Source organism: Lepisosteus platostomus, chromosome 4 (assembly GCF_059453375.1).
Source record: "Lepisosteus platostomus isolate fLepPlt1 chromosome 4, fLepPlt1.hap1, whole genome shotgun sequence".
NCBI lineage: Eukaryota > Metazoa > Chordata > Actinopteri > Semionotiformes > Lepisosteidae > Lepisosteus > Lepisosteus platostomus.
This window is the reverse complement of record NC_142614.1, coordinates 7228082-7255656: the sequence shown is the minus strand read 5'-3', so window position 1 is coordinate 7255656 and position 27575 is coordinate 7228082. Positions and strand designations below refer to the sequence as shown.

The following is a 27575-nucleotide window of genomic DNA, read 5'->3' as shown; positions in this document are numbered from 1 at the left end:
AGCACCAGGGACAGCGACCACGGTATTTGTAGTCCTGCTGGCAGGCCACGTGACATGACGTCAGGCTGTCCATTGACGTCAGCGCTCCATTGATAAGAATTTTGTCAGGATCGAACCCTATTCTTCTCCACGCTGCATTGATTTGATGAATGAACGGAAACTGGTGAATGAAATAGTATTTTTCATTGAAGGAGGCGCAGATAAAAAGAGCGAAGAGAAGAGGTTTTCCCAGATGCGGCTGTGCTTCGCATACTGAGTTCCTGCAGTTAGCCACACACGCAGACACAGCAACGCACACACTCAGCCGCTGAGAGAGACACAGAGCTTGGGCAGAGAGCAGACATTCCCCTGCAGAAGCCGTAGCTAGTGGGCGATGGCTCCACTACCCTCCTAGCCCACCCCTGCATAGCGCACGAGTAAGTACTCTCCTCCGGTTAACAAAAGGCACCGCAGTACCCGTGCACATCGAAAGCTAATTATAATAATAATAATAATAATAATAATAATAACAAAAGCCTCTCATTTATTTTAAATTGGATTTGTAAACACGAGACTCCCGTGTTCCGGGTTTTTCCGGTCTTTCTCTCGTTTGCCCACCCGAGTCTCCACGCCACCGAGACCACGAAACAAAGCGCTCACTCCCGGAAAGCGTAACAGGAGCAGGGCGCATCTTCCCAGTCCCCCAATCCCTCTAAATTCGTCCTTTGACGTTTCCCACATCGACCCCCTCCAACACCCCACTCTTCCTCCCTCGGTTGTAAGCCCTGCAGTGAGTGTTAAATGTTAATTTATTCTCGCGCAAAAAGGCGAGTCTACATCGGTGTGAATGTCACTGGTTTATTCATAAAGCATCTTATGAAGTTATGCTGCTGTGCTTCGTCAGCTATCCTGCCGCTTTTAAACAGAAGGACAGAGCTAAAAAAAAAAGAATAAGCAAAAGACCAAACAACACGCGGAAAAAACGAAACGCGGAAAAACGTGGCAGTCTGTGCTTTTCCACGACGACAACAGCTTCGATCTTTTGTTCTAATGAACAGCTTCGTAGGAATACTTAGACATACAAACACAGAATCAGCTGCAGGGAAAAAAAAGGATGTGTTTCATTTAGCCAACTAATAATGCCTACAATCTAGGGTTTTGTGTGTGAGGAGAGCGCTATTAACTATCCTGTTGCGATATTTAGTTCACATATTCGATCGATCCGCCAAATTACAGTCGCGTGTCTCACGACAGGTCGGGTTAACTGTCTTAGTGAGCTGAACGCCAGTAGCAGAACAAACAAAAAAAGCAAGTCGTTATTTGAAAGCCGTGGAACAGAGACGTGTAATTAGATGACACACAGGAAGACAGCAATGCAGGCCATGACGACTGCTTTGCGTCTCTGTCCAGTGGAAGATGGGAAGAGCTCTCTCATATGGAGCAGACATCACTCAGAAAGACTTATATTGCCCTCCTTGTTTCCTGGCAGCGTGCTTTATGAAGCAAACCAGATCTATTATCAGGGTTTTTAGCTGCGCGGCACTTACACCGCAGCATATAAAAATAGCCGCAATAGATTAAAGAGCTGACTTGGCCCTCCACAGGACTCAAATACGGAATTCAAATCATATAATCATTTTTTATTAAGTGTGCATGCAGTCCTCAACAGCAGATTTTATTTATCGCGTATCGGTATTCTGTCAGTTCTAATTGCCAAGTCGATGGTGAACTGTAATATGTAAAATTAGGAATTTTATATATATGTTAAATTTAACTCAGATAGTTCTATCTCGCCCAAGCTGTGCAATGAAAAGTAGTGATTTCCTTACTAAATCAAATCATTACTGAAGGATTTGAATTTGTTGACTGACAATCGGCCTGCAAAAAAAAAAAGTAGGTTTGATAATTGCAGTATACTGTAGTGTCACACGCAGAGGTGTACGTGTGTGTATATAGCACATAACACATCTATCGAACCATTTTCGATTGTTCCGGGCAACACGTTCAGTATCTATGATAAAAACCGTTCAAGCGCGAATCCATTTACTTCTTACTGAAAACATTCACGGTCTTCAATAATTAACGAATACTAAAACCAATCTCTCTCTCTCTATCTGCAAATGTATTCTCTGTGCATGAGCTTGGACTCATCAAACCGGACACGATCTCGGCTTCCCCGCGTTTTTTTACCCACGCGAAGCCCTAATATTCCGGAACCTTTTCACATTTGTGAGACAGAACAATGATGTTTGCTTTTTCTCGTTTTAAGCCGCTTCAAGTAGGTAGTCACCCTCGTGTGAAGTGTTCGGCTCTCTGGCAGTAGTCACCTCCTCTACCCAAGCTCGACCACGGGGTCGATAATTCGCTTTCGCTGCTCCCGACCGCGCTGGCGTGCCCACGAGTGTCTCTCTGTGGGCTGGAGCGCGGCCCCGCGGCTTTTAGAAAGAAGACGAGGCCTTTTATCGCGGCCGTCGGGGGCGAGCGAGCTAGTCCCAAATCCAACCCGTTGAGGTCTCTCCAGAAACGCAGAGGACGGTAGGGCAGACGTGCAATGGCCGGGTCTTGGGGACCCCGAGGCCGTGTGCTAGTTTACACCGTGCGTTTCACAGTTGCTACAATAACGGGAGACCTAAAAAAAAGACGTCAATGACCAATCACTAACTAGAAGCTCGGCCACGCGGAAAATTTATTATTGCTTCTCTGCAACGCGGCCTTCCGTGGATTTCTCTTATGATGATATTTTCAGCTGTTTGGGGGTGGATTCGAACCCGGAGCCTTGCAGAGGACCGATGCGTGTCACATAGGCACGTCTCTTTGAATAAAAGTGAAGGGGGGGGGGGGGACTTTTTTTTCATGCGCCTCTATTTAAGCACCACATCCGCCCCCCCTTTGCTCCAAAGCGAAGGGAGAGGAAGGTCAGAACGCAGAAGCAGCTGCCGAGATGTGATAAAGCTTCGCCCGCTGAGGCTGCGGTGATTGACTCGGATATAGGGGCGGGGGTGTAGAACGCGCCTGACACTGTCATTGATGCGGGATTAGTATTATCGACTGTCTGCCAGCATCACAAACCTTCCACATCGTGCAAAAGAAGACTGTGTGTGTGCGTGCAAATGATGAGAGATTGTATGAGGGCTGGGAAATACAGGATAGGATCGAGATTTGTCACCATCATCATCGCCATTAGTATCGATCGCACATTCCAGCGCCTCGCCTTCTGCCGCCGCCTGTTTCGATGCGCGTTTTTAAGCGGCCGCTTGCAGAGGGAGAAGGAACGTCCGCGCGGGGGCTAAACGTTGGCGAAATAAATCGCCCTGCAGCAGACGGAAATTGTATCTCCGCCAGGCGCAGCCTGCGTGCAGGGCGAGGGCAGCGCGTTGATTTTTCACCGCATCAGCTAACCGCCTTAATAGAGTGCAGGAGCCTCACGCCCACACGCCGACAAGGCTCAACGCGCTGCTTGCTCTGCCCGAGGTAGATAGGCCCTTATCTGCAGTCAGGATCGGTCCTTACTCAGTTCGGCAAGCGGCCCATACAGTGTGTTGTACTACGTGTACTGCAGCTTTACGGAATTCCGCGCTCACGCGTTTTCACAGTACCGCACGGGCCCGTAGTAACACATTATTTTAAGTGGGCGTTCAAAGGCGCGCATTACTACGAGAGACATACTGGCACTCACACACAACAAACGCGTGCGTTGTCTGAAAGGCCGCTTATTATTCCTTGCAAGGCCAGGTGGCGGTAGCGTTGACCCTGGCCGGCGTGTCTTTGGGGGGGGCTAAAGGAAACCAGATCCGTGGGTGAGGACTGCCAAGCCGCCATGCTGCCTGATTAACACATAATCAATAGCAAACGTAGGAAAGTCTTGTCATATATCAATATCTTGCTACAGGTTAAATACAGGGCGGAGCGGTGGCTCTGTGGCTAAGCATCTGTGCCTGTGGCTGGAAGGTTGCTGGTTCAAATCCTGCAACTGGCGAAGGATTCCTACTCCATTGGGCCCCTGAGCAAGGCCCTTAACCCCAACTGCTTCAGGGGTGCTGTACAATGGCAGACCCTGCACTCTGACCCCAAGCTTCTCTCACTGTCTGTGTGTCTGTCTCATGGAGAGCAAGCTGAGGTGTGTGAAAAAAGACAAATTCCTAATGCAAGAAGTTGTATAGGGCCAGTAAAGTGATGTTATGTTAAATCAGTGGTTCTCAATCTCATTCCTGGGGTCCCTCTGATTCTGCTGCTTTTTCTTGCAGCTGAGCCCTTCAATCACCAGTGCCTCTTGACAACAGTAACCGATGAACTTGTTGGCTTATTTTGTTTCCTGCATCCAGTTGTTGGCTTCAGAACTACCCTGGTTGCAGTACCCACAACTTTATGCGGCCTCTCATTAACTTCCTGATTAAGAATCTGCGTCCTTATTTCTGACCCGACAGCTCACAACAGGTGACCACCCGAGGAGCAGCTCGATTGACCAGCTGCAGGTGGCTGGAGTGGTGCTGTGAAGGACCGCTCCTCCGGTGAGTCCATGTTTTCCCCTTCTGCTTACGTCCAGTTGGTCGCTCTTCAGCTCGCGCACCTCAGTCGGAGCAGTCCTGAAACGCACCGGTCAGCTCAGGGCACCTGCCCGTCCCATATATCACTGAGCGTTTTAGAAACTCAACATACAGATTTGAAAAAGACTGAGGACGGTCGAATAAATGAGTTAGAGTAGGGAGCTGCGTCAGCATGCGTAGGCTGCAAAGGAAGGTTTATCCCAGGCTGAAAAGAGAAGAAAAGAAACACAATATTTCGGCTGTGGAGCCTTCTTCCAGAGTTTCCTTTAACCTGCCTGATCACTTGAGCCTGTGATCAAGAGTGTAATAGGAGTAAAAGCCAGAAAACACAGGGGTTACCCAACACCAGGGCTAAGAAACTCTGGGCTATAGGATTTATTAGCATTGCTTAGTTCTAAGGCATGAGTTAAACATTTATAAAACCCAAACAAGCATGGATAACATGCCTTATAATATACCATTCACATACCCTCTACCCCTTGGTTTTCCTCTGTAGTTAACTCAACGATCCTATCTGCCCAGTTCTGCCCATTTATTTACTCACACTTTAGCAGAGTTTTAGGGTTCAGGTGGCATCATGATATACCAGCTTCGATTCTTGTAAGAGCTGTGGTGATCAGGCTGTATTGAAATGCCCGATGCAGTAAAACACAATGACTGCGGGATACAGGAGGACAGAGGGAACAACTGGTGGAGAAAATGGAAAATTGAAAGGAGTGGGGGTGGGGTGTTTGTGTCTGCTCTATGTTCATCAATGGAAGAGGAGGGAGTTATACATTATTTATTTTCCTTGTCTGATGTCTTCATCCAATGCAATTTGGTGTTTTCAGTGGCCTCTGTGTATTTCTGTGTGTGGGATGTACCAGTGAGTCTGTGTGTGTCTCTGGGAGTCTGTTGGAGCTCACAGCTTGCTGTGACAGATTGCTGCTGCAGCTACAGCCAAGCAGACTGCAGCACCTTGGCAAATTCAGCAGTGATGTGGACGTTTTGGCCATAACTGAGGGCGATAATTGCTGCACATATGGGGATGAATTTACTGTGTGTGTAACAGAGCTGCATCTGTTTGCAGTTTTGTTGCTTTTTGCACACGTCTGTGGACAGATTTCCATCCGTTCGCGTGCTGCAACTAACACAAACATGGCAAATGTCTTATGGTCTCTTCACTGAAGTTTATACTTATTTTGTCTGCAGCCTGTATGTCAAATAGTACTGTACAGTACAGTACCATTACAATACAGTAAACGTGTGGCAGCCCATTTTAAGAAGGGGCTGCAGTTAAAGTCTGCCACTAGAGGCCGCTGTGCAGCCTCTAATTATATGTAAATAGCCACACCAGGGGTCATTGACTTAGTTATTGGTTACATGGTATAGGACTTCAATATTATACCAATGTGATAAAGTGAATTAGGCTTGCTGCTAATGTTTTTTGTTGTTTCCTACAATAACTCCTCCTGGACTTTACTTCTCTTGACCATCATTTTTGTGCGTGCAGATTCTTGGGACCTCCCTACTTGAAGTCAGGGTCTGTCCTAACAATTTAATTGTGCATTACAGTACAATGGTGCACAGTGAAACAGTAAATACAGAGCAGTGCAACACAGTTCTGGACACAGTGTGATTAGAACAGAGAAGTTTGATGTGGTGCAATTCAAATTCCCTGAATTTCTATCGCCCGAAATCCCTCCACTACTCCAGTTATTGTTCTTGTGATTAAGTTCCCCAGGTGTACCCTCTTAGGTGTCTTATTTAAAGACTAGCTCCTCCAGTCCTGGGGTAATCATTAGGGTAAGGATGTCGCGAGGCCCGCCTGGCACCTGGCTGTTTTCTCCAGCTCTTACCGGATCGCATAGGGTCTACTACAAGACACGGGTCTCAGTCAGTGTCAGGGACAGAATTGTGTTACACAACAAAGCATAATGGGATCAGAGTGTTAAAATTCACTAGACTAGTCAGCAGACAGTAGGACAAAGAAGCCAACTGAAAGGCCACTGGTCTCCTGCATCTGCCTGCAAGGTTCCTACCTGTAGAAGAACCATGCAGTTTATACAGTGCAAGTCCAAGATCAAGAGATGGGTGGTAGAATCCCAAGGTGCTGTTCTTCTCTTATGTGCACTGATACAGCCAGACAAGTCACTGTAACCTTAATATTCAAAAGGATAACAAAATGACCTGTCCTTTTTAATTTTGAACGTGATATCTATTTAACCTTCTGTTTATGTTTTCCAGATTGCATGTCCAACTTCTTAGGTGATCTAATACATATTGGAATTAGAATCCAGCTGTGATAAAGAGAGCACCCTCCAAAACCTCTGTCCCATTTTCCGGACTTCCTTGCTTTTCATGTGGACATCTGTCTAGGACGTGGGTGTCTATTTTTAGGCTAGCGTGACGCGGAGGGCCCAAGTATTAGTTGCTTAGTGTTGTACAGTATGTGACACCGCTGGGATAGAGCTGGCCAGTCAGTGCAATGGGTTACATCCTCGCTCACAGTGCCCCACCCCACCCGCAGTTTTCAATGTGCCGTAACTCTGATATTTAGTGCCTGCCCTCCCAGTAGCTCCAGGACAGTTGGTGCAGTGTTTCTCGGTTAGCTAAGCACAGCCTCAATCCCTGACTCCATTCACCACATGAAGGTGAAATATCCGGGGGGGTAGAGGAGGCGCCCGTGAGCATTTACATCTGTAGCAGGGTCGTCTTTTCCCTTCTCTGCTGTCTCGCTCATTCATTCTTTCTCCGCCTCCCTTTAAACTTAAGAACACTCGTCAGATACCAACCGTAATGGCAGCAGCACACGAGGAGCAGCAGGAGGGCGAGAAGACTGCCGGAGCTGCTGTAGAGCTGGGAACTAGGGAAAAGGTGTTTGAGTCGGCTCGGGCTGCTTCATTAACAGCAGAGACTGAGGCACAGTCCTGCCACTGAGGGCAAGACGATTGATCGACTGGGCCATTTAGAATCGATTAAGCTGCAGTAATCAATTCAATGAGTGAGACAGAAAGAGCAGGTTAAGGTTAAGTCTCAGGACATTTCATACAAAACTCCTCCTTCGGGTTTAACCGATAGACTTCCTGTTCTTAGATGGATTTGCCGCCGCCTATAACCGTTGTCCTCATTCAGCATCGTTGCTCCCAGCGTCAACACAGACAGGCGAGGCGGAGCGCCCGCTGGAAGGCGGTATCCCCCCCCCCCCCTCTTTCTCGCCACGAGCGGTACGTGGGCGCCCGGTTTAAGAAGAATCCAATAAAGCGGTAAAGGCGCGCGGTAGTTTCCCGAATCCTGCAGCTGCCCACCCACGCGCCCCCGGGACGACTAGGGCCTCTGCCAGGCGCGCGGGGGCGAGCCGAGCATCTGCTCCGCTGCCCTCGCGGTTTGATTCCCGGCTTCCGTTTACCCGCAGTTTCAAACAGCCATTATCCTGGCCGCCTGCGCGCCGGGCTTGCCATTGTGACCGTGCTTTGTAAAATGGTAACAGTATTGTTTTTCCCTGCTGTTTGTACACTCTTATCATCAAGAGTGTTCATTTTCACTGTACCCGCCACTTGGACAGCTTTTCAATTGATTCCAGTGATGAATCGAACCAGTTGGGATCTGGTTGTTCAATTGATTTGAAAAAAAAAATGTTTATATAGCGCCTTTCACAACAAGGTTGCCCCAAGAAACGTAACAAAGGTGTGTGACAATACCTGACATTACAAAACAGGAAGAGGAAAAAGCCAGAAGACAACGGAGGAGAGGAACCAAAAACTCCTCTGTAAGGAGAAAAAAACAACCTCTAGAGGTCCGAAGCCAACTGGCTGCCCAACCCCTCGGGGCATGCTAACATCACACAATTCAATAAAAAGTACTAAATGTGGAGCACTGAGTCTTCCATCATGTCCTTCTGGATGCCAGTACTCCATGCAGATCTCTGTAGACCAGTAGGTCCTCCTGGACGAGAGCTGTATTCGCGATGCCCCTCTTGCACCCATGGCAGCGATGCAAAATCCAAGTATAACGAAAGGGTGTGAACAGTGCAGGAGACCCCAGGAACAATTAGCAACTTCGTTAAACTTACAGTAATGCGGGAGTCAGTATTCAATCGCGTCCAAACTCCTGTAATCTGACGCGGTCGGATCAATCAGTTACTGCGCTGGAAACGGATTGAAAACAACATTCTCGGGTATTCAGATGGGGACAGCAAACCAGCAGATCTCCCCCAGCGCAAAAACAGCACGTTATTGGGTTCGGGAAACACGCGAGACCAATGTTTACTGTAGCTGCGTTTTGCTATAGAATTTTCCCTGCTGGGACGCCCACAGTACCGACTGGCTAATTGATCGATCGATAAGTATGATTGTCTATATAAACGTTTGACATGCAGGTCTCCAATGGTTAACGAATCAAACCTAGTTCTAAAAACAAAAACTGCGCCCTAGTATTTTATTTCTCCCGGGTCCTCGTTTGCTTTTGAGTTGAATCGCGTTAAACCGCCTCGACAGAGCACGTTGCTGCGCGACGCCAGCGAATTCTATGCTTCAGGTTTCACCTCCGAGGTTTCGTCGATAAACCCCGAACAACCTCATCGGCGTGAACGATGACTGCTCTGATGACCCGCCGTATCGTAATTAAATTAACTACACGTCTTACTTCTGCAGGAAACAAGTCGGCCTGGACACCACTTTGATTTCAAGGCTTGTGTAAGCGTACGTCCTGTGTTACTGTTGTTTTATTCACTTATGCAGTCTAAAGTAGTTTCAGTTCTTTAGAATTCTCTGGTTCAGTTGGTAGACAGGTTTAGGTTAATATGCAACTCTTCCTTGTTTTCTGATTGGTCATACTGGATAATGGGACAAGGAAAGAGGGGGAACGAAATGAGACCCCTAAGAGAAAGAGGTACAAGAGAACATCCGTCTCCGTCCAGTGTCCATCTTTCCTTGAAGACTGATCAGCCACCATCTCACGGACCCTGTAGTGACACCTGGAATCGTGTCCACCTCTTCAAGGAAAAAAAAAATCGAATCGTGTCGACTGCTGGTGCTTCAATTGCAGAAGATTTTGCCGTAGTAAATAGAACAGGACTAACATTAACACGGTTTGCAGCAAACACTGAGGTCAGTCGGGTATATATTGTAGCAGGACCACCAATGACGGCTTGAGCACTACGACTAACACAACACCACCAGCCTTACGAGAGCTTTCATTGTAACAAACTAAAAGCAAGACCAGCGCCATTGTCCCGGCGTTACCCAAACAGGAAAGTTTTTTTTTTGTAAGCAGTCTGAAAACCGTCGACTCACTCGGGCGCTCGGGGGGAAATTAAAAAGTAACAGTTTTAATATCGATCCACTTGAGCTTTGAATACAGATGCCTGACTGTGAGGAGCCGGCAGACTGGATCGGCAATGTTTAGAATTGCACGCCCGATTGATCGAAAGCTGTTTTTCCTTCGGTACAACAGGCGGACGACATCAACTTTTCGAACGCAAATCTAAAATCTTCCCGACAAAATATTCATTATTGCGATCTTTTCTCTGGAAAAATAATGCATTGGTGTTAAGAAGAATGCCCTATTTTTTTTCTCCATAATCCGGAGACAACTTGATAGACTTGGGCTCACACTGACCCTCTTAGGACAGAGGTTGCAGAAAAGAGATGGATAATAATAGCAAAATTATTATTAATAATTAATACGATTAAACTGTGTTGCGTTATTGTCTGACTTTCCTTCCTCATATCAAATGGTTGAAGCATGGTGATGTTCTGGTGCTTCTATCTTTGCCAGATTGACTGTCTGCTTGTTTTGCCGTGAGTTTATCTGACCGCTGAGCGGTACACCGGCTGCTTCCGTGCAGACCGGGCTCCAGGGCCTTGCTCGGTTGCTTTATGATGACGTTTCAAGACCGAACGGAATGGCGGAGTCAGGAACGGGTCTCTCTGGCTGCGAACGGTGGCCGAACATTGTGCCAGCCATCTCTTTCGACCGGTTCTTAGTGGATCAGGCGGAGCCCGCTTCAGAGTGGACAGTTTTGCATTGCATTTAATCGACTACCGCGGCTGTCTGTGTAAAATTAGGGATTTAAGTGTTCGGTCATGAGTGCGCCTAAAAATTAAACGTCACTTCGTTCCCGGTGCAACGCAAAACGGAGCCTGACAGATTTAGTCTCCGTGTCAGGTTGCTATTTTGACTGGCAATGTTAACAGCATAATCCCCCACCAATATCATTCGTAAATGTTTTTTTTCCAGATATATTTGATATCGTATATAATACCTAAATGTAACTACAAGTTGATAAACGTCCGTTTCTCCACGCGCGCCGGGGGCATCGTGCTGCTATCCGGATCCCGGAAAAGCTGGTTCCCTCTAAACCATCCGAGGTTTATGCAAGACTTGCTATAATAAAGTGTCTCTGCGTTCTCCGAAAAATTAAAGTTCTGAAACATCCCAGAACCGGTGCAATTCAGCGCAAGTTAATTATCTGATTATCTGACTTCATAACGTGTTATGGATTGACATTAACACTTCCTGGTGCCAAATGCAGATATGAACGTTTTGGATTTTTAAGAAACTTTGGAAGTGATCATGTGGTTACAGTGTTTTTGTTCCTCGTAATGGTGACACGGTTTGAATTAGGTCGGGCGTTTCATTAGCATTTTTAACCTTAAAGAATTCGTGTTACGGATGTCAGGGAATCATCTTGTTGAAATGCTAAGGAATAATCTTAAGGAATATAGAGCGGCGGCATTTCACCTAGCCTGCAGTTTCAGATTGCGTAGGAGTTGAAGATGCAGAAATTCACTGCGCGACAGTTTGCGTCCTGAGCTGCCGAGAGCAGTGTGGAATTCTCTAAGACTCGGCTGTCCGCATCCTTTTAATAAGGGCTTAAAAGTGCTCTCATTTTTAAAAAAAAACGTTAAGTATCTGTACGGACAGGAGCTCTTTTGGTTCATACTATATATTACAAACCAAAACCTGGTATTGCTGTGACTGTTACGCACATAATATTTTATGTCCCGCTCCTACAGTACTGTATATAACCACCTCAGCTCTTGATAGATGCACAGCTGAATTAGAGAACTGATTATCGATCCATGCCGCTGTTCTCAGTAAAGTCACATTGCTACTGTTATCGCGAAAAGTTTTGCGCGTCCACTGCAGACAGATGTCTGGAAGATCACGGAAGTTTTGCCGGCTCCACGTAGGGTCTTATTAGTTATCGGAGTGTAATCCGTAACTCAAGACTTGTCATTTTGAGAAGGTCGGTGTCTGAGGAGTTAGATAGGGGTTGGAGACGCGGGGGAGTGGGGATTGATTATTTGTAAATTCAATCGAACAGCAGAGTAAAGTACTGACGGGAAAGTCGTCTTAATTCGCTCTCCAACACGGCTGAAAATAATTTCACTTTATCTAACGTCTCCTTCAGACACTAACATCATGAAAGACTCAGTGTAGGCGTGATTTACTTTATTGTTTGATGTTCAGTTTTTACGCCGGGGAAAAAAAAAAGTTCATATCGATCAAACGGTTTGAGTTAGGCTGCCTTGATACGTTGAGGTTTAATAGAAAAAGAAAACAACCCGTACCGCCCTCCAAAAACTCCTTTTGAAATGAAATTGTTATCGGTTATCAGGCCCGCGCTTGAGTGGAATGGAAGCAATTTTAAACGCGTTTTAAAAGAGGTAATTGCAAAGCGTGAGTCATCCTCACACGAGCCATAATCTGGAGGAAGCGATTTACCTTCTGAGCCGCTTTTTTTCCAGGAACGTGTTCGTGTGTGTGTGTGGTCTTGTTGGCCTGCAATTGTACGAGATCCGAGTCCTCTGTCCGCCCGAGGTGCGCGGTAATGTCGAAAGTACCAGCAGATGTTCCTATTTTTTCAAATTCATTTCTAAGGGGTCTGATTAAAAAAACTGTTTAATATGAAAACCAGGTGAATGGATGATAGATCTTTGTGCGTTCTGAAAGGGAGGAGGCGCGTCTGTTCTCTTGGTCTGACGTCGCTCCCTGGCGACACGGGTGTTACCGGCCGAGGCCGCTTGGCTGCGAGTCGGGTTAAACCCGGCTGCCCCGAACTAGAGTGAAACGGGAGTCTTTCAAACATTTAAAATACGTGATTGTAACCGTATTGTTTTTAACCTCCAAAACTGCTCGCGGCTCCTGGGAACCAGCGGGCGAAAATGTTAAGACTGAGTGAGATTTGACGATTACAAAAAACAAACAAACGCCGCGGTAAATGTTCAGTCTCGTCACCGTTAACCGCCGCAGGCCTCCTCGAGGCGCAGTTGGCGCTTCAAAACGGGGCTGAAAGCGATAAAACCCCGGATCTCGAGCAGCACAAGCGCGCGAGCGAAACGTTTCCGGAGGGGAGGGGGAGGCACGTGAGCGAAGCGTGGCTTTTTAAACCTCGGGACCGTCGTGTTCCGTCTTCGAGACAGAACTTCCTCGAACTGGGACTTTATTTTAAAACCACTTTGAGGCAGATTTCGTCAACTGGAGAGAGCGATCCATGGGCGGCTGAGTGCGCTACCGGGTGGGAGGGAGGAGAGTCGATTTACTTATTTTTTTATGAATGAAAAAATCCCCCTAAGAAGGTTTGTGACGGAATAGATGCCTCGGGAAAGAGATAATTAATGTGGAGGTAATAGGCTTTTTTTTTTCAATTAAAAGACAGAAGGCTGCTTACACAAAGCGCCAGCAGTTTCCTTTATTAAGAATGGAGCCGCTTATCTCGGCGTGCAGGGCCGTGCTGCGCAGTCAATCGGCAGTGAGCGGGACACGACTGAGTCAGTAAGCGAGGGGGAGGGACGCCGCTTCCTCATTAAGAAAATAAACCGTGAAAGAGATGAGAGGAAGGAACGAGGAGCAGAAAGGAGCGGCAGAGAGGGGGACGGGTGGCCAGAGATCATCCAGCTCATCTCGCCCGTCTGGCGGCTGGTACCCATGTGTAGAACAGGCGGGCTGGAAAAGTGTCAGAGTGGAAGTTATGAATTAAAGATGAAATGTAATTTAGCGGAGAGAGAGAGGGCACTCGTGGAAAAAAAATAATCATAATCACTGCCGGAGAGAGACGGAAATGGAAACTTTCCGACTCTTACCAACAGAATTCCGGGAAATGCAAACTCCCCTGGACGTTGTGCCAGCCTGCCCTGAAAGTGCGGGCGACCTACATCGCAGCGCGATAGCAGATGGGAGGTGTTGCCCAGGTCTTCAATGATATCCCCCAGTGTAGCAAGTGATAAACACGGCTCATTTGTCAATGATCCCTCTTCCAGATTAACCGAACGGACATTTATCCTGGCGAGTGGGAGTTCAGATTTCTAGGCGATTAGTTCTTTCAAGATGAAAAGAAATCGTTTTACGGCTCAACAGACTTCCGTGCAGCTGAGCGAGTAAGTGCTCATACCTCGCGTTTATGAATCAACAACTTTTAAAAGATCTTGTGTGCATCCAGCCAAGGCAGTGGAGATCAATAATGTGAATTGAGCGGCTCTTGTGGGGGGAGGGGTGGGGGATGGAAATAAAGGAGGACATGCGGACTCTGCAGGGCCGGAGATTGACGGCCCCCCTTTCAGAGGAGGCTGCCGGCGCGCTCGGCGTGTTGGCGGTGTGAAAGGAAACTGGGCGCGCTGGAGATTTACTGGCCTGCAGTCTTCCCCAGGCGCGCATCTCCCAGACCATCCGATATCACATTCCAGGTACGGTGACACTTCTATTAAAGAGCGTTCGATCCATCAATGAGGTGCTGTGCCAGGCAGGGCGGAAGCGCGTGTTCGTCTTTAAATATATGTGAATAGATCCTGGTTGTTTTCTGCAGAAACGTGGAGCTGTGCAGCATCGTGGCTGAGGCGTGGTTGGGTGGGTATGTAGTGTTATAAAGGCGGGGAACAGAGCTGCAGACCATGTTCCCACAGCGACAGTAATGCCTGACAAAAGGCTAATAAGGGGGGCATATTCACAATGTCAGTGACCATTTCCTACCTAAACGGCGCCTACTCTTAAGTCGAAAAGTGCCTCATATCTTTCAAAATGTTTCTCAACAGCCCCAGGATCTGCCAATACTGCCGTCACAGCATGGGGAATGGTTTGTGTTGGAAAAGTGTCTATCAACTCCTTTCCTCCGCTGTGATTTTCTGGGTACCTTTCTGGATTCCGAATGCTCTTCTCTTCAGAAGAGTGGACGATGTAGAACGGTTCTTCTCTTGCCCAAAGCATGTTTAGGTGCTCCAGAGGAGCTGCCTGACTCTCTGAATTAAAGGCCATCTCAGTGACGAACCCATTGACTGATTGACTCCCTGGCTGAATTTCTGACTGGCAATAGTGACTCCTGGAGGAGTTGCCTTCTGGCTTTGATTCCATCCTGGACCTTCAATGACTTCATTTCAATTCATTCTTCACTTAATTGTCCTGCGGTACCCTGGATGCAGGCCTTTACCCATCGCAAACTGTTGCCTGCTGGTTTTAAGCACATAACATATGGAACTCCCTTATTAGCAATAAAAGTTTCAAATCTCTTGTTGTCTTTTTCCAATATCTATTTCTCTATCTCCACCTCTCATAGTACCCCTAGCCAGCAGCCATGTCACCCTGCACCTTATAGCTAGCAGGCCACTAAAGCTCAGCAAGGGGGGAGCCTGATCAGTACCTGGATGGGAGACCTCCTGGGAAAGATGAGGTTGCTGCTGAAAGAGGTGTTAATGGAGGGCACTCATCCTGCAGTCTGTGTGGGTCCTACTGTAATACTACAGTATAAAGACAGGGACACTATGCTGTAAAAAGGCGCCGTCCTTCAGATGAGAGGTAAAACCAAAATCCTGATTTCATTTATCAAATTGGCTTCATCACTCTGTTCTCCTCCCCACTGACCACTGAGAGCTGGTGTGTGGGGAGCGTACTGGTGCACTTTGGTTGCCGTCACGTCATCCTGGTGATGCCGCACATTGAGAGTGGAGGGGAGTCCCCAGACCCCTTTAAAGCACCTTGTGTTGTTGTCCAGAAAAGCGCTACATCATCATCATCATACCCTTCCTTTCTTTATTGCTTACTTTATATTCCCCTATATTGTTCCTTCTATACTGGCACGTGAATTTGTCATCGTCTCCACCAGCATTCCGCCTTAATTTTCAGTCTGAGGCTTTAAATAGCATCTGCATTTCACACAGTAAAAGATGAGTTCAGGGATACGTATTTCTGTTACTTGTCTTTTTTTAATGAAGGAGCCATCGGCAATTAAGATACACCTGGGCCAATCGGCGACGGCTGCTTATCAGCCTTAATTTACACATCTGGTTTCCTTCGGCCTCTGCCTTTCACTTTTTCATTTGCTTCTACTTAAAAGATGTCATGTTAACTAAGTGCTCCGGCTGTGAACGAGCAGAGATAATGAAAGATAACTCACACGTTCGCTCAGCTTTGGTAATCTCTTCCATGCTTCAGCCAGCAAAGAAAATATATATTTTTTTCAAAACAGGTTGGAACACTGAGGCTGTGATATTTTTGTTCTTAGTGACGTCACCAGATACCATCCGTTTATAGTTAGTTCAGTTTTGCACGCTGGACTATAATAGACTGGACTATTTATAGCCGACTCAACTGCCTCTCCTGGCCTAGCGATGACTCTTCTGCTGTATTTCCCTATTCCAGCTGCTGGTTCAGATCTGAAGTACCTCTGTCAAGGGTTGGAAATGGAGTGAACAGGACTACAAAGCTTATATTCTATTCAGCAAACCTGGAGAGTGCAGGACAGAAGGGCTTGAAGTGTAAACACTGTAAATAAGAACAGAAATAGAAACTGTAGGTGTTTCTCTGATGGTTGGTGCTTGACAATCAAGTGACAATTGTACAGAGCTTCCTGTTAAACAAATAAGATAACTAAACATTTTTAAGGGGGGATCAGGGAAAACGTTGGATATTGCTGCGATACTTCTGTTTAAAAGATCATAGTTCCCTAACCAACACCTCAATCGGATTCTTTTTAATTTGCATCCCTGTGGAAGGAAAAAATTCAGTGAATGGTGTGTTGAGTGCTACAGTCCTGAGACCAGGAGTTTGAGTTGGCATTTGTCGTTAGTCAACTGCCACAAGGATGTTTTCAAGGTGCACAGCATGTCCAGAGGGCTCTGCAAACATTTGTTTCCAAAAGCATTTGGAGGAAATTTGAAACAAGCTGAGCAGCCACGTTGTTGAAGCCAAACTAGAGGTTTTTCAAGAAATGTTTGGATGAGATCCTCAATGTGATTCAAATGCCGAGCAACTTGACATCTCACACCGAGTGTGAGGTTCCTGTCGTTTGTCACATTCCCCATGTGTCACGCCCCACACTCTCCCTCGCAAACGGCGTTGCATTCCCAAACCCACTGTTTCACAATCTCACTCCTAATTGAACCCATCACATTCCCACAAGCACCAGATTCCACAAATTATCACTCCCAAACCAATTATCCAACCACATCCCTTTCCTTTCAGTACTTAAAGTTCCCTCACACACCAACCTTTGCTCACTATTGAGAAGCTTTCAGTAGAACTCTTGTTTGTGATTCTAAACCTTTTGACTGATCTCCTCATACTTAACTTGGCTCTTTTTGACCATGCCTTTTGGATTTTTGGCACCTCAATACCTGTCTGAACTTTTATCGCCCTACTCCCCACCTCGCAACCTCCGCTCTTCAAATTCTGCCCTCCTTACTGTCCCCCAAGCCCGTCTACATTGTATGGGCGACAGGGCCTTCTCCTGCTATGCCCCCAAGCTCTGGAACTCCTTGCCCAAGGATATTAGAGAGTCACCTTCTCTAAACTCCTTCAAATCCAGACTCAAAACCCTCCTTTTCAGAAAAGCCTTTACTTAACTGGTTCCATTCTTCACCCCTCTGCTCTTCTTAATACCATCTTCCACGGTCTCCTCTATTGTTATTGTTGTATTGTTGTAATTATAATTGTGTCCTGTCTTGTGAAATTTTCTTATTTATTGTTGTAGTCTTCTTATTTATTGTTATTGTCATCCTGTAAAGCGCTTTGAGAAGCCACCTTTAAAGGCGCTATATAAAATAAAGTTTATTATTATTATTATTATTATTATTATTTTGTTTTTGGATTGTCATTTCTTGATTTCCCTCATTACGGGACTCTTTGCCTCCCTTTTTGACCAAGCCCCTGGATTACGTCTTTTGGTTTGTCCCTGTGCCACTCCGCATCCTGTGAGATTCACAGTTACGCATAAGGATCCTCCTATGCTACCAATTGGTTTCCTGACACCATGCTCTTACAGTAGGTCATGGAGTTGACCCAAGACTGAAGGCCAAAGGTGGGCTCTGGCCACAATTGCTCTGTCCTCATCGGGCTTCTTGTCGGATGTTTGTGGATCATGCTGTCGTTAATACTGTTTATAAAACTCCCCTTGATGATGAGGCTCTGGAATGTATGTATTCCCTTTTCCCTCCAGGACCTTGATCTGGGCTGTTTCACGAGGACGTCCAATTAAAGACTCTACAAAAACAGTGAGGAGGAGAGCGATCCCCCTCTGCTGTCTTTCTGAATGAATAAAGATGGACGTCTTTGGAGCTCACAGAATTTTGCTTGCTTGTCTCTCCCACCTGCCACCCCTCTGTGCTCAGGGCTCTTGTCTGGGTGCTGGGTGTGGCTAGCACGCTCTTTATCTCTCTCTCTGAACAGAACCTCACCGTGCTGGGGTCAAGAAAAGGTCTTTACAAAGGTCACTCAATAGTGCCTGTGTGCGTACATTCAGAGCGTGAGAGAAGGGAAATCGGGTTCCAAATTTAATGTCGGCACATTTATTGATTAGTTAATAAACCAATTAATACTCTTTGAGTTAGTGGTGTGTGTGTGTGTGTGTGTGTGTGTGTGTGTGAAAACCAGTTTTTAATCTGTTTGAGAGGTCAGGGCGCATGTTAATTGTCTTGGTGTGTTCATAGTTTATGTAACATATACGAGTGTTTGTGCAACTTCAGCTCTTTTTAAATGAGCCACCCCTACCACCAACGAGTGACTGCGAACTTATTTTGTGCACCGACATGAAACAGAACAGGAGCCGACATTCGGCATGAAGAGTCCGAAACGTGCCCTGTAGGAGACACCCTGGACCAACGACAGTGCTCGCTTTCCTGTGAGCAGACCGCCCTGTTCAGGAGCCTCTGGCTGGTGACAGCGCCCAGGAACACAGCTCTGGTATAACCGATGCGCTTTGGAGCGGACAAACACTCGCGGCTAAAATATATCCACCGCCTTTTTTTTTTGTTGTTGTTGTCAAAGGCAGATTCTTAAACCTGCATGATGGGACAGGGATTGCATCCATCTGTTCGCCGTCTTCTGGCGAGAGGCAAAAAATCGCATGGAGACTAAAAGCGACCGTAGAATAGGTCTGCATGTTTTCATTTAACCCACTCCTCTGGCTCAGCTGCAGCCTCTCTTCGACCACACCTTTTTAAACCGTGCTGCCTCCTCAGAATACGACTTTGGAGCTCCTACCACCGCGTAAATTCCTCTTTAGCTGCGCCCGTGGAGACGGACAAAAGTCGCACAGAGGGAAACGCACAGCGCGCATTTTACGCTTTTAGGGCGGGCTGCGCACGGCTGAGGGAACGCTTCAGTGTCCCGCAGTGTACAGTATCGCACCGTACTGCACGCCGCTGTCAGCGATCGGCTCAGGACGGCAGCAGGCGATACAGAAAGTGCAGATCTGCACGGGGAAAGGGTTAGATGTAGGGGTCGAGGGCGGAGGACCGGTGTTGCGCTCTGCCTGTCGGAGCTGCTTAGGTATTCTGAGTGGTTAGCGCGGGTTTATATTTAGAGAGAGACCACGAGCGGTGATGATCCCTCGAGGCCGGTGACTCACTCCTCTGCAGCCGACTCGTGCGTCACTGGCGCGCTGGAGGAGGAGATAGCGAGAGGTCTGCGCATTTAATTAGCTCCAACCATTCTCTCTCTCTTGCTCCCGCTCCCCCTCTCTCTCTCTCACACACACAAACGCACACTTTGGGACTCTTGCAAGCGCAGTGATAGGCCTTCTCTCTGCTCTACACACTTCGTCTCGTTTGCACCGACACACTGAGGCGCAAGAGACCCCCCACTGATGAACGCAGACCTGCTACCAACACGCGTTGATGCGGAGAATAACCCAGTTACCCCGTCTTCTTTCTCTCGGGCACTGTTTACTCTGCTGATATCCCTTTCCTCAGGGTGCTGTGGGCCCACACACATTCTGGCGAGCAGAGACGACATACAGTAAACATTAACAGTCTCAGTATTGACATCGAACAACGCCAGCATCCCTAAAGTAGCGATAGCGCGGCTCCCCGCTGCTGGTAGACAGACTCCAAGGCTAAGCAGCACTTTGAAACAGGATTCTTCTATTTGTTTGACACTAATGTACTATTACTATTGCGTTAACTTTCACAGTCTCGGCCATACCAATGGTAATCTGACTAACTACCGCCAATACTCCTGCTACTACAGCTGCTGTAAACTATTTATATTAATTAGCTCAAATGGTACTGTACGTTTAGTCAAATCTTTCTACTATTAACATCGCTCTTCTCTTTTATTGTTTTGTAGACTGCTTAACTACTAGGCCTGTTATTATAGTAATGTCATATTGTCAACAGTTGTAATGAGAGTGATGGTACTCGTCTGACAACGAACGGTATTATTGCGGGTAAGATTTACACCGGACTACGGCTCCATTCAACGTAGTTCTGTTTGCAGCAGACTGGGCATGTGAAGTTACAGTACGGCTCGCCGGCTAGGAAAGGCGTTTTGCCGTCTTTTCCCGGGTAGAAAGCGGTCCTTCCCGAGCCCGTCGGTGACGGGAGCCGGAGTTCGTCATTCACCTCGCTCTCGCGCACACAAAGGGAATGATGACGGAGCGCTAGTTTGGCTCTTTCCGCCGGCGCGCGCGCGGAGAGCGGTAATTTGCGAGCCGCGGGGTGTGTTCGAGAAGCGCGAGACTGAGGCCGGCAATCAGTCACTCCGGCAATTTGACATCAAGACCATTTAAAAAAAATCTAAGGTATCACGCAGAGACAAACGGATCATTTAAGTGAAGTGGCGAGGAGAGAGGAGCGTGTTCAGCTGCTTGTTTCAATTTGCCAATGTTTCTGTTGTACGAAATTATTCCCCAGAACGGTGTGTCGCAATACTCGCTGCACCTTGGACAGGACGGAAATTCAGTATTCTGTGTACTTCACTAGCGCTACAGTTTCTAAGATTTTACTTTTACAAGAAGTAAAACGACTTCTCTTTCTTCTCTTCCCATTTCCCCTGCTCCTGTCGTTGCTCTGCCGCTGCTGCTACAACAACGTCTACTATGTTTTCCTGCGAAATTAAATGCATGTTATTTCCACAGCAGGAATATCAACAGATTCCCGCGTCACAGCACACGATCATTCCAGACAGCAGTAGCCTCCCGCTTTGATACTGCACGCAGAACGAATCGCTTTGGAGAAAAATAGGCTTGTCAAATTCCAAACTGTGGCGTGGCTTAAGTCTTAGCGCGGCAAACTACGATCATTACCCTCCTGCACATTGAATTGTCGAGCCCAAATCTTAAGCCACGCGATACCGGCAATATCGCACTAGATTTGTAGGTTAGCGTACTGGTTGGGTTTGGACTTGCAAATGGTTGAGCAAGCCGGTCTAAGGATAGACCAAAGACCAAAATGGAACGTGAGATTTCGGGATGAGACTGGCGTGGGAATGCAAGTCTTTCCTAGTGAAATTGGGAGAAGCGTAACTTTGGTGGATCCTGTACATTCTGGGAGGTGGGAGATGTCACGTTGGGAAGAACAAAATAAACCGGGAGACGAAATACGAATCTCCGCCTCGTTGTCATCAGTATTAATACATTGGCTTAATTACTCTGCTCTCCTCCCCACTGATCGCTGGTGTGTGGGGAGCGTTCTGGCGCACTATGGCTGCCGTCGCATCATCCAGGTGGGGCTGCACACTGGTGGTGGTGGAGGGGAGTCCCCATTTCCTGTAAAGCGCTTTGAGTGGAGTGTCCAGAAAAGCGCTATATAAATGTAAGCTATTATTAACAACAGCTTTATAATGTTGTCAAAATAGCGACTATACCAAGAGGGCGAGTAGGCCCACAGACACGCAGGACTAAACCCGTTCTAGCCCTACGGGATACACGACGCGACAGCCCATGGCCTACTAACTGATCAAAGCTCACAGCGCCGACACGGCGAGGAAGAGAATAATGACGGTGACAGTGATTAATCCTTTATTCCAAGCGCAACTAGGCTATAATCACTCTCATGGATCTCTGACAGGCTGAACTGCAGCATCGCTGCCGTACGTGGGGACGCTGATTCGGTTTAAGTGAGTGTAACGCACTCTATTACAGAGGTGGTGTCTAATTAATCTCCATCTGCCCCTTCTCCTTTCCTCCGTCCGTTCTCCCTTCCTTGTGCAGTTTCTGTTTTCAGTCAAGCCCCTCGTCAGGTGAAATTGCTGAACGACTCCAGGAAACAATATTACTAAATTAATAATAGCTGAGTTGAGGTAAATGCGGGGGGGTTGTGTTCCTGGAGGAATAAAAGCACAAAAGAGAAATAAACGTCCCTCAGTGATTTATCTTCGGGAAAACCAAAATAATGCAGCCCTCAGTCGGTTCTATATTTTTTTTCTTCTGGCAAGCGCGGCTTGGATTTTTTTTCTTTTTTGATGAAGTCTAGGACCCGCAGTCCGGTTATTTGCTCGCTAGACCGTGAACCGATGGAGGGGGAGACGCGGGAGGGACGCGAGCTGTCAACTTCGCGCGCAGCTCTGCAGAGAAGTGACTCATCTGTTTACATCTGCCGGGCGCGGAAACCGCCACTGCGCCTGTGCGAACCGGCTCTGTGACAACTTTTCTCCCCCCAGCCCTCTCTCCCCCGTTATTTTGTTGTGTTCAGAATCCAATGCGCCGACCGGCCGGCCGGGCGACGAGTTGAAGAAAGAAATTATGAAAACGTTTTTTTTTAAAGGGGGGGGGGAGAGTTGTCTCGTCTCGTGAGCGTGCGCGAGCAGCGCTGGCAAAAGTCCTGTAGTATCGCAAGAGAACCGCTGATATATCAGCACAACGCCTCTTCAGCGGCCTTGGCTTAGTATCACTTTAGAAGGCGGGTGACCGCGACATTTAGAGAAAGACGGGAAAAAAATATTACTCAGCTAGCAAATATTGACCAATTTCTCTGCCAACAGAGTATTGTTCCCAAGTGCGCTGATGTCCCCAGTCCCTACACGGCCCTGGGCGTCATGCAGTCGAGCTGTCTACCCAGATCACATCATCCCTGTAGACCACAGCGGTTTCTCGCTTCGGGTGGCGGCCTGACAGCCTTCCTGCTGTCCCGGACATACACGTCTCCCGGCCCTCTTATTTTCTCTAGTTTCTAGTCTTCTGGGGTTGAGCAAACGGGGACACTAGCATCCTCAGGGGGCGGCTGCGATTTCGACACGGGGCTGTCGTTTCCACGCTCTTTCTCGTCGCCCAGGGCTCTCGGACTGCACCACAAATCGCAGTGGAATTAGGAACATTGACGGGACTCGTGCGCGTTCATGGGGAGCGCAGGTTGCACCAGGGCGGCTGCACTCCAGTCAGTGGTACCACCAGACTCCTCCAGGGGTCTGGGACAGCTGTTGTCCTCTGCTGGTAGGCATCTCTGTGGGTGCACTGACATCACCAGCTCTGCAATGTCAATGTTCATGTCCAAAGGCATCACAATCATCTTTAATGCAAGGTGTTCGAAATGAAAATGATTGGGAAGAAAACCTGTAATCGGTATATACTCAGGCCCCGGAGAGCTCAGTTTTGTTGGGATGAGTCAGAGGAGGTGACGGAGACAATCTTGAAATTTACTGGCTTCTTGCTCTCTCCCCCCTCTAGCCGGCTGGGCACCGTTTATGGGTTATTTTTCTAACGGGCGTCTATCGAAAGGAAAGAAATGAAAGGTTCATTTCTCCGCGGCAGGTCGCCAGTCCGCTCTCCCTGTCCTCTGTGCTCAAAGCCAGCGAGATGATGCTATTGTCTGTTTCGGCACTGGAGTCTGAACAGGGAAGGAAAATAAACGCGTGTGTTCCACTGCAAAACAATAGTCCAGTAATTGGAAGGAGGAAAAAAAAACCCGACTGTGTGTTTGCAGCCCATTAAGATGTGATTATTCCCGGCAGTTCATGTAAAGGTTCTGTTTGTGGGTTTTGTGAAGACTGTTGAACGGAAGTTTCAATCCGTGAGCTGCCGGATTCCAGATCTCATTCTCATGAAATTCTACATTCTATTGCGTTTCGTACTTTCTATAGAATATCGTATGAAGGAAACGTGGAAAATACGAATGTGCTCTTACAGAGAAGCTGAAATATATGATACATATCTACTGTATATGGACCTTGTTTTTCGGTATTAAAAAGTGTAAAGTATGATAAAGCACAATGAAGCTAACCCGTGAAGAAATTTACCCAATAGCACAGGAAAGCTAATGCACATGTATTGCACAAGCGTGCTTAAAATGTAGGAAAACGGCCACATCAGCGTACAGCCTTAGCACGGTGAACCCCCGGAGCAAGCTTTCTGCAGACAAAACGCTTCTTGTGGGTTAATAGGAACGCGTCTGGTCACGGCCTGTCACCTGCAGCTTCGGCCTCGGGAGTCTGTTTCTATTTCACAAAAGCTAATTAGACATTTTTAGACGCGTGTAGCATGTCTCAAAAGGAGTGCGCCCTTAAAATGCCCCCTGTTGTGTGTCGTTAACTTTAAATCAATACGGTGATTTAAACACAGTTCACTCCAGTTTAATACGTCGTGACTGTAACTCATGCGATCTTCTCCCTTTAACACGATACTTTCTTTTATCCCTCTTCGGAAATGTACAGTATAAAACGCGTTTCTTTTCCCCGATTTTCCGTAAAATTGTGCCTAAACCGTTTGCCTAGTCCGTTAGAGTTTGCTTAAACGGTGTGATGTCATTGGCTTCTGTCTTCATGAATTTCAGTCGTGGACAGAGATTTTGAAGTTGCATTTCCTAGAATATATGTTATTCCTGGTGAAGTTAGCAACATATAGATAACTGCATTTATGTTCTGCCGACAATGATTTCCACAACTTACTGCCGTATGTTTAATATCTGGACGCTTGCTTGCATTTAAAGTGCTCAACACCTCCAGCGCCATAAAGAGTTTAAAAGCTGTCAGATGGCGTATTAAATCCATTACTGGTACAAACCTCTCGACAGCTGCTTCAGCTGTTATAACACAGCAGTTCAGTGGAACCCCTTCCCTTCGAAGGTGCTGCTTACAGATATTTTATAAAAATTTAACATATGGTTATAAAGTATTTATAAAGAACTGCTGATATGTTATTGCATGTGCTAATAAGACTTTCACACTGACTTCTTATTACTACACAGACCGGAAAAAGACCCCCTTTTGCAACATTTTAGCAACATTTGGGCAATGGTTTTTTAACACCTTATGAGCGGTTTTTAATCATCTCTTAAATACGTGTGAGACAGCTGAAAGTGAAGTACTAGTTCTACATATTTCATTCCTTTTCCCTTCAGCAGTTTGGCAAATCCTGGTCACCGTGGACAAATGAAAAGACCCAGCAGTGTTTGGACTTTCGGTTGTATACCAGCACACTGTGTGGGTGTGTCTACTGTAGGAGCCTCTCCTTGTAGTCAGACCTACTATCGTGAATATATTATTGAATATTATTAATGTGTTTGACCAACACTGTAACCAATTTGAAATACATTTGTTCCCCGTCATGCAGCAGGGAGCAATCTGAGCGAGGTACCTTTCTCCGTGTCCGATATCTGAAAGCGGTGAGTTGTAGGACCCCTGTGCGGAGCTGTGAGGAAGGGAGTTAGGGGAAAAGAGCAAATCCAATATTCCTGATCCAAGCCGTTAGGCAAGAGCGAAGTCGAAACCAGGAGAACCAGGTTGGGAAGAACATAGCGGCACAAGGGAAACTGTGGAAGACTTCTCATTAGGGAGCGTAGGTGAGCCAGGGAAGAGCGTTTAAATATTGGAAGAGAGGGCCGTGGTTGGATAATTAGGTCCCGGGTGAGCGTGTGTGGAATCTAGTACGCGTGGGAATGCCAGGGCGTGCACAAGAGAAGATACGGGTCGTGACAGTACCCCCTCCCTCTGGGTCGGCTCCTATGGGACGATGTTGAAAAGATTTATCAGTGAGGTCTCGGTCCAGGATGTCCTTTTCCGGGAATCCAGCAGCGTTGTGACGCTTAACCTAAGTCCATTTGTCTGGCCCGGTGATGAACCTTTAGGGGTTCTAAGCACTTATATTGTTTCTCGCTTATCTCGGGCGCGAGAGAGTCGGGTGTTTTAACCTCTCTGCGTGGTTTGTAGGGCAGATTCAACTCTCTTTGAAGAAATTGCATACGGCCTTTGGTTTGGCAGCTTCCAGTCAAACTTTGCAAATAATTGGGAAAACCGCCTTCAAAAGGATGAAACTGTCCCAGTAATGAAACCCTGGATGAAACGGTCCTGTGATTATTAACACACATCTCCAGTCCAGAACAGGGCGGGCCTACGTTGTCTTACCTAGTGCCGGAGTGAGAGAAAGGAAGAGAACGAAGATATGGTAATATCTTAATATAATCCGTAATATGATAGGTAATCTTTACACCAGGCTAGTGGTGTTTCTGTTTCCCTCCTGAAAGATCCAAGGGGTGATCAAGTTGCTTTTTGATTGTGCCTGTGTTGTCGGCAACTCTAGCCAAATAATCTGGAATGCGCCCAGAGGCCCAGACTGCCCGGTTGTGACGCTACGAGCTCGGGGCAAAACTGAGTCACCGGGCGGCAGACAAAATACATCGAGCGCACCAGCTGGAAGAGCAGACCTTCTCGTCAGGCCTGGCTTTTGTTTTCCTTCACTGGTGTGCATTAGATTTGTTTAAAGCGACTCAACAACTGTGTGAAGAGAAAACAAACATTATGATGTTTTACCACAGGATATTTACCACAGACATGTTTTCCTGATGTGAAGAAAAAAAAAAACCCAACACATTTTGTAGAAAAGCATTCGAGATTGCGTCAAGGCCAAGATTTTTACCAGAAATACAATTTTAATCTAATTGTTTGTTGCCGGTGTCGGGTGAATAAGAGACGGCCGAAGTTTGCGCGTGGGGGGTGGGGGGGGGTAGTCACCTTTAAAAGCGCATGGTTGTCATGGCAACTCGTGTTTGGCAAAATAGCGGGGGAAGGAGAGAGAGAGATAAACACCTTCAAGAGGAGTTTGAAAGAAGTGATTAAAGTTGAGCATATTTCCGTAGCAACCCCACATTGACTCATTCCTCTCTCGAATGCGGTGCGCTCTTCCGCCCTCCACGTTGTCGGATGACAATTAGCGCTTAATTTAATGTTCCTTTAATTCCCCGTTAATGGCTAGTAGGCCTACGAAGGCTGTGTCTAATGGGGCGAACTTGATTCTCCGGGTTATTTCCTGCAATTAACGAAACCGCGTTCGATGGAGCACGGACGCACAAAACCCACATTTTAACAATTAAATCTTTCCTTTTATTGTTTCCTTGTTAATTACATGGAGTTACGCGGGGAGGAGAGCGACGAAGTCTGCGAGCGGAACTAAATTGTTCTGGTTAAAAAAAAAACTCCACTAACGACTCGCCGGTGACACCTAGTGGACAGCACCCACAGATCACCCTACACCAAGCCACAGCGGGGAAGAGGAGGGCGGGACCTTTTCCTAACGAAAGTTTAGTTTTTGCCAGGGTTAAAATGGAAAGACGTTGAGGAGGGCAACGTGAAAAATTGGTAAAGCATTAAGAGTTTCGAACCAGAGAAAAATAAAACTGTAGGCAGTATGCATGCGGCGAAATAAAGCGTCCTATATAAACGTAGTTATGCACGCGCGACGAAACCCGTTTCCGTTTCCTGCTTTCTAACGTTGTCAACGACGTCACCGCATCTCCCCGCAACCCCACATCTCCACCCAATCGCCACGTCTTTGGCTTGGAGTATGATTTATGAAGGAACAAGTAATAGGTTTATTCCATGCTGGAAAAAAGAAGAAAGAAAACAGCGTTTCGGCCGTGGAGCCTTCTTCAGGTG

General features: G+C 47.0%; 1 long non-coding RNA gene across 1 annotated transcript; it reads left to right on the top strand.

The window, feature by feature from the left end:
- The first annotated feature begins 87 nt into the window (after window positions 1–87).
- On the top strand, window positions 88–18431 carry LOC148672323 (uncharacterized). Its single transcript, XR_015936157.1, has 3 exons — window positions 88–416; window positions 4404–4487; window positions 17932–18431. It is a non-coding gene; the product is annotated as an uncharacterized LOC148672323 (long non-coding RNA).
- The last annotated feature ends 9144 nt before the right edge of the window (window positions 18432–27575 follow it).